Source organism: Astatotilapia calliptera, chromosome 23 (genome assembly GCF_964374335.1).
Source record: "Astatotilapia calliptera chromosome 23, fAstCal68.1, whole genome shotgun sequence".
Classification (NCBI taxonomy): domain Eukaryota; kingdom Metazoa; phylum Chordata; class Actinopteri; order Cichliformes; family Cichlidae; genus Astatotilapia; species Astatotilapia calliptera.
Window position 1 is genome coordinate 48,808,605 of NC_137443.1, and position 6,374 is coordinate 48,814,978.

Genomic DNA, 6,374 nt, shown 5'->3' on the forward strand with positions numbered 1-6,374 from the left:
CAACCCCAACTACCAGATTCAACTTGTAATTGGCTAAAAATAACTTAGCTACCGGTGAGAGGGACATTGCTAGCTGGCAGTTTTATCAAGCGATGTTGAAATTTCCATATTCTGACTCTTCAAAAGCTTCAGCAGCTGTCTGCTCAGCACAGCATCAGCACCACGGAGATACACGGATACATCCGTAGACTCGAGACAGAATTCACAATGTGTTTTTGGGACTGTCAGGTGTTTGGACCAATGTTTTATTTTCTGATCAAATCAGAAAGCTTTAATGATCAGCTGGATTTGTCTCACATTAACTGGCTGAGTTAATGCCAGTTAATGTGACATGGAAATGCAGCTGATTGAACTGAAAAGCTCGACTCTGTGGGGTCAAAGTTTGCAGAACTACGAACGCAGCTGGAATCCACAGCTGTGCGTGTTCATGGAGCTGCATGTTCACCTGCTGGACATCACTACCTGACAGGTTTAACTGTCTTCAGAACATAGCAGAGGCCTTATTGACAGTATTTGGCTCTACGTGTCTGTGTGAGCAGATTGTCTCTCACATGAGTCCTCAGGTAGCCTCTGAATGCTGGACACTCGGAGACCTGTGTCTCTGAGTGGGAGACCAGAGATCACATTAACATGTGTGTCTCTGTATTAACAATGGCACTCATCATCAGAAAGGTTGTCTACCCCTGCTCTACACCCTGTACACCCACGACTGTGTCACCTCCAACAAAGATAACATCATTTTGAAGTTCGCGGACGACACTGCAGTGATCGGTCACATCACTGGAGGAGACGAGGCCACTTACAGGAGAGACAATGCCGGTCTGGTGTCACGGTGTGAGGACAACAACCTCACCCTCAACACTGACAAGACAAAGGAGATGATAGTGGACACGAGGAAGAAGAGAAGACCTCACGAATCGCTGTCTATCCGGGGCCTTGAAGTGGAGAGGGTGAGCAGCTTTAGATACATGGGCATCTACATCTCTGAGGACCTCACTCAACCTCTCACTGAACACCATGCAGCCAGTCAAGAAGGCTCAGCAGCGGCTGTGTTTCCCGAGGAGGCTGAGGAAATGTGGTATGTCAGCTAAGATCCTCAGCAGGTTCTACAGCTGCCTTGTGGAGAGCACCCTGACCAGCTGCATCACTGCATGATACGGCAGCACTATGGCTATGGACCGCAAAAGCCTGAAGAGAGTGATAACAACTGTGAAGAAGATAACCAGGACCCCGCTGCCCTCTCTGCAGAGCAGCTACCATCGCAGTCCAGAGGAGAGCTGCCTCCATCCTCAAAGACCCCACACCCCCCAACGCGGACTGTTCACACTTCTGCCCTCGAGACGAAGGTTTAGAAGTGTGAAATCCAGAACATCCGGACTCATTAACTCCTTCTTCCCCACTGCCATCAGACTCTTGAACAGCTGACCTATTTTGAACAGTAATAATTTTGTTTTTGCACATCAGGTCATCTTACATATTAAGCCAGCATATTAAGCTATAGCTCTTTTGCACGCATCTGTTTCAAATCTCCATATTTTGGCACCTTTTCTGTCTTCCTTTATTTGTATTTATATGTTCTATTTCTATTGTATATATTAATCAGCATCTGTGGGTGGACAGCAAAGAAAGAATTTCATTCCACAGAGAAATGCCTTTTCTCAATATAACCCTTTTTAACTGAGTAGTCAAAATCAGTCAAATCCACAGTAATCTGTCATCCAAAGTCAAGTAAAAACACATATCTGAGAATCTACTCTTGTTGGGTTCAGTTAGGATCGTGAGGAGACTGGCAGTGGTAACTCAACTTAAAGAAGGAAAAACCCTCCACTCAGAATGAGACACTGACAACAACTTAAAGGAAAAAAGTGATTTGAGTGTATTCAACATTTAAATGGTCCAAAAACATAGACAAACAAAACATTTAAATCACTTCAAACATGTAATCTTCAACAATGTCCAATATATCACTTCAAGTGTCCATAAATGTATTAGGTAGGCTGTCCATTTCAGTTCAGTGCACTTCGTATTCAGCATTTGGTGTTCAAGTTATTTGAGTTATCTTTAGTCACAGTTTTGCTTTTAGATGCATCAGTTTTTGTGTTAAGGGGAATCAGATCTGACCCAAAAAGGAAAAGTTGCAACATAAAGTGTCCTGAGGTCTCAGTTAAAAACATTAATCCTTAAAAAAAGAATTGCAAATCGTTGTATCCTACCACCCTCCAAGGGAACAGGTGGCTTTCAGATTGAGAGCGTCCTTCCAAGGCACCTCCAGTGGCATCCGGTCCTTAGATGGCACCGCTCGGCCCTTGCAGCAGACTTCTACCACATTAAAAAAAAAAAAAAAAAAACCAGCCAGGATATTCTTCAAAGAAAACATTATTTCCGTAGTTACACGTTACAGGACTGAATCTTCACACAGCTTTGCGCATCTAGCTCCGTGCAGGCAGATGCAGTGAAAGAAAGTCACCACGCACAGTGCTATGGTGCATTCATGGTACATGGGAAAACTCAACACTTAACAAAACAGTAACACTTAAAATGTGAATAAAAATAGAATACCATTTGTAATGAAATAACCATGGGCAAAGAGAAAAGGCACTTTTCAAGCAAAGAAGCATAAAATGAGTATCACATAGGACGCAGGGTTTGAGGATCTCATTTGCGGGACTTTGCATCTCTTGTTGCAGATGAACAAGGAGCCTTATCTGTCACGGTTGTTAAAGAGTGGACTCAGGCGCGGAGCTCAGAAATAATGACAGTGCATTTATTTACAGTGCAGCAAGGTGACAACAGTTCAAATGTGCAACAATGGTGATAGTGCGTCCCTCCTTCCGTGTAAGCCCGTGCGTGGTAGTGAGTGCCCGTCTCTCCTCCAAGTGCTTCCTTAGTGTCCGTAAATCCTCCGTCAATCCCTGGGTGAACACACACACACACACACACACACACACACGACAGCAGAATGAGTACAAAGATCAGACAGCACTTCAATAACGTTAGCGACTCGAAAACACTACCAGGCTTAGTGCAATACTCCAGCGCTGTCTGTCGCTCAGCCACACCATTAAGTAGCCCTGCTGAAGATGGTAGTTGATTGGCAGCAGCTGGTGGATTGACTGCAGGTGCGGCAGCTCCGGGTGACAGCACTTCCGGGTCGGAGGTAGCCTGTTGCTAGGTTACCTCCTAACACATCACAGCGGAGCCGGAGGGGAAGACAGGGCGATAGGAGAGACACATACACACAGATATACACACACTGGCAGGTCGACCGGTCAGGGCGCCGTCAGATCCTGACATTATCTTTCATTTCTCCAGTGGCACTTATCAAAATCAATGCTACTACTGAGTGTCAGTAATGTTCCCTCTTTTGATTTCACTGTCCGGTCATCTAAGTGTGTATCAATGGAGGGAAAAAGCCATATCTTTAAGTTCTAGTGATGTGTCGGTCGCGAACGAAATGGCTCTTAGAGCCGGGTCTTTGACGTGAACGATGCGAGCCGACTCCTTATCGCGAGCCGTGATTCTCTCTCTCTCTCTCTCTCTCGCACTTTTTCCCGCTTCACTCGGCACGCGAGCCTTGTGCTTTGCTGGGCAGAGGGGGGAGGGGCGGTAGTTACACTCAGTAGCACAGGAACAGAGCGGGAGGGAGAGAGAGAGAAAGAGAGCCAGGGACAACAACGTCACATTAGAAAGGTATAGTAATCACCCACAACTATTTTCAGTTGCAGATTACACAGGTAGGATGCTCTGTTTCTTCACCTTCCAAAAACTGCTTCTTAAATAGTAAAACCATGCGACTGTTTTGGTGATCGGCCCGAGTTTCGCCTTCATCGTGTGTCGTGCATCGTGTAGAAGCGATAAGCACCTCACGACCAGCTCCCGATCATCGGTCGCTTGGTTGTAAGAAAATCAAACCTGTTTGAAATCCTGCATCGTGACCTACGAACTTCTAACCCCTGCGAGTCAATCGTGCAGTTTGAGCAGGAGCTGAATAACGTGACTGAAAAAATCACACAGTGTCTGCCCAGCTTAATAAGGAATCTTCCAAACCATAAATGTATGTTACTTTTTATCTAGCCTCCAATACACTAATAAAAATACAGGCCAAGGTTAACGAACCCCTGCCTCCATTACATTGTGTGTGAGCTCCCACTCAGCTGCTTCGTGAGCAACCACATCCACTCTGGTATTCCCTATAAAAATTGGGTCAGGGTTGTTACTGTGAGCTTGACAATGAAATACGAAGAACCCCAAAGAGAACAAGATCACGGTTACGCAAAGGTGTCTCAGAGTAACAGGGGTGAGGAGAATATGCTTCATTTAGCACAACAACACAATTATGCTCTTCCCCTTCTCGAGCAATAGGCAACAGATCATTGTCCCCTCCATGACCCTGCAACAAAACAGAAGTTATGCACACATTTTTCTCATCCCTTTCTGTGAAAGGTCTGGTGGGCTCATGTAGACCTAAGGTGGGTACAGACTGGAAAGCGAGCAAAAAAAAGCATCTATCACATCTGTCACTTTAATGTTTTGATAGTGGCACGTGTTGGGCAGAGTGTAAAACATCAACTGTGCCACAGTGTGTACATCTTAACTCCACATGTTTTTTTCAACTAGAGCAAGTATGTTTGGGTCAAAGGGCCTCATTTTTAAATTCATCCTTGAAACACTAAATCGCTATCCAAACCCACAGAGAAATGTCAGATGCTGTGTAGAGAGTGCATTTTCTTTTCTCCTCCAAAAGTAGGTCACTTATGCTACCAGCTGCCAGTCTCCACTGATAAGACTATAAGACTTGATCAGGTCCTAAAAGTGTCAGGTTCAAACCCTATTCACTTTTAGAAAGCAAGCAGTTTGTTTGCCACATACTACCAATTCATACTGAGGCATTTTACGAAATGTAGAGGGTCTAAATTTATTTTTCAGATTTGAAATATGAGGGTGTAAATTTATATTCAAAATAAAAAAATATCACAGGATATGTGTTGGGATCTGTGTGTGCTACAGGTGAGGTACCTTCAGCCTCAGTTGTCAGAGTGGCTACACATCTCTCTTACACCCCTTCCCAGCTTTGGTTCATCCATGCAATGTCACCACTACTGATGTCCTTACTGGGGCAATGTTTAGTCCAACAATGGCCCTGATTATACAGGAAACAGACATTTCCATCATATCATCCTGTTCTCAGCCACCTCTCCCCTTGCCCGTGTGATTGCATCCTCTGGTGCTTAGATGACCACTCCCTCCTGCGGGACCTTGATACATGGTTAGGCTTTCCATGTAGGGCTCATTTTCCATTTTCTCCTTTTTCTTTGTCTGCTCGGCTTTTAGGTCATTCCCAAAATGATCATCCAACTTTTCCTAGTCTGGGCCCAGGAAATATAGTTTCTCAATTTCTCATGGGGTGGCTGTGGCTCAGGTGGTAGAGCAGATCAGCTACTGACTGGAAAGTTGGTGGTTCGATCCTTGGCTTCCCCAGTCTGCATGCCAAGTATCCTTGGGCTCGATACTAACCCCAAGTTGCTCTCCGATGCATCCATCGAAGTGTGAATGTGTGTGAATGCTTAGATTGCACTTAAGTACAGAAGGAAGCGCTTGTATGAGTGGGTGTGAATGGGTGAATGAGGCATGTTGTATGCAGCGCTTTGAGTACTCTGGGGGAGTAGAAAAGCACTGTATAAGAATCAGTCCATTTACCATAACCCCTGCTGCTATCACCTCCTGGAGCCATAGATGAAGCTGCTTTTCAGATCATCTTCCCAGTGTTATATTCTTTCTGACACAAGAAGAAAGAAGCCTCCAGATGTTTCCTGTCGACTTATTCATGGCATGCTTATCTTTAACACCTTCTGCATCACTAGTTGCTATGCAAGCATACAGCAACATATGTTTCACCTTTACCCTAGGAATAAACCTATGTCATGTCTGTGTCTAAGCGTGCTATGCATTCATTCACTGCGCTCCAAGTCATTCCTACAATATATCAGTTCAGACGCTCACGCTGAACTTCTGATTTTCACAGCACTGAGTTCTTAACTCTTTCACAAGCACACATGCAATGTTTGTAATAACATTATTAAAACTATATGTTTAATACCAGGCAGTGATCTAATTAGCAATTCGGTAATGCTCAGCAGTGCATTTGAGAGTCAGCTGGAGGTTCTCCACGTGGCTGTCAGGTGTGATAGTCTATGGAAGAAAAGTTGACTCAGGAATCGGCTTTTTGCTGTGAAACCTCCAATGATTAATGAACGTTCTGTGGTTGTTACTGAGTCGCTAGAAGACTCTGCCCGTGCCACATGCTATCCGTCTCTTTTGTATGGTGACAATGAAGGTGGAAGCAGCCACTGGACGGGCGGTGTCGAGGTTGTGAT

The 6,374-nt window shown here is 44.8% G+C and overlaps 1 long non-coding RNA gene across 1 annotated transcript; it reads right to left on the reverse strand.

Moving 5' to 3' along the window:
- Nucleotides 1-2,743: 2,743 nt before the first annotated feature.
- LOC113015892 (uncharacterized) lies at nucleotides 2,744-3,135 on the reverse strand. The gene is made up of 2 exons (XR_003271174.2): nucleotides 3,015-3,135; nucleotides 2,744-2,912 (listed from the first exon to the last, which is right to left on the reverse strand). It is a non-coding gene; the product is annotated as an uncharacterized LOC113015892 (long non-coding RNA).
- Nucleotides 3,136-6,374: the final 3,239 nt, after the last annotated feature.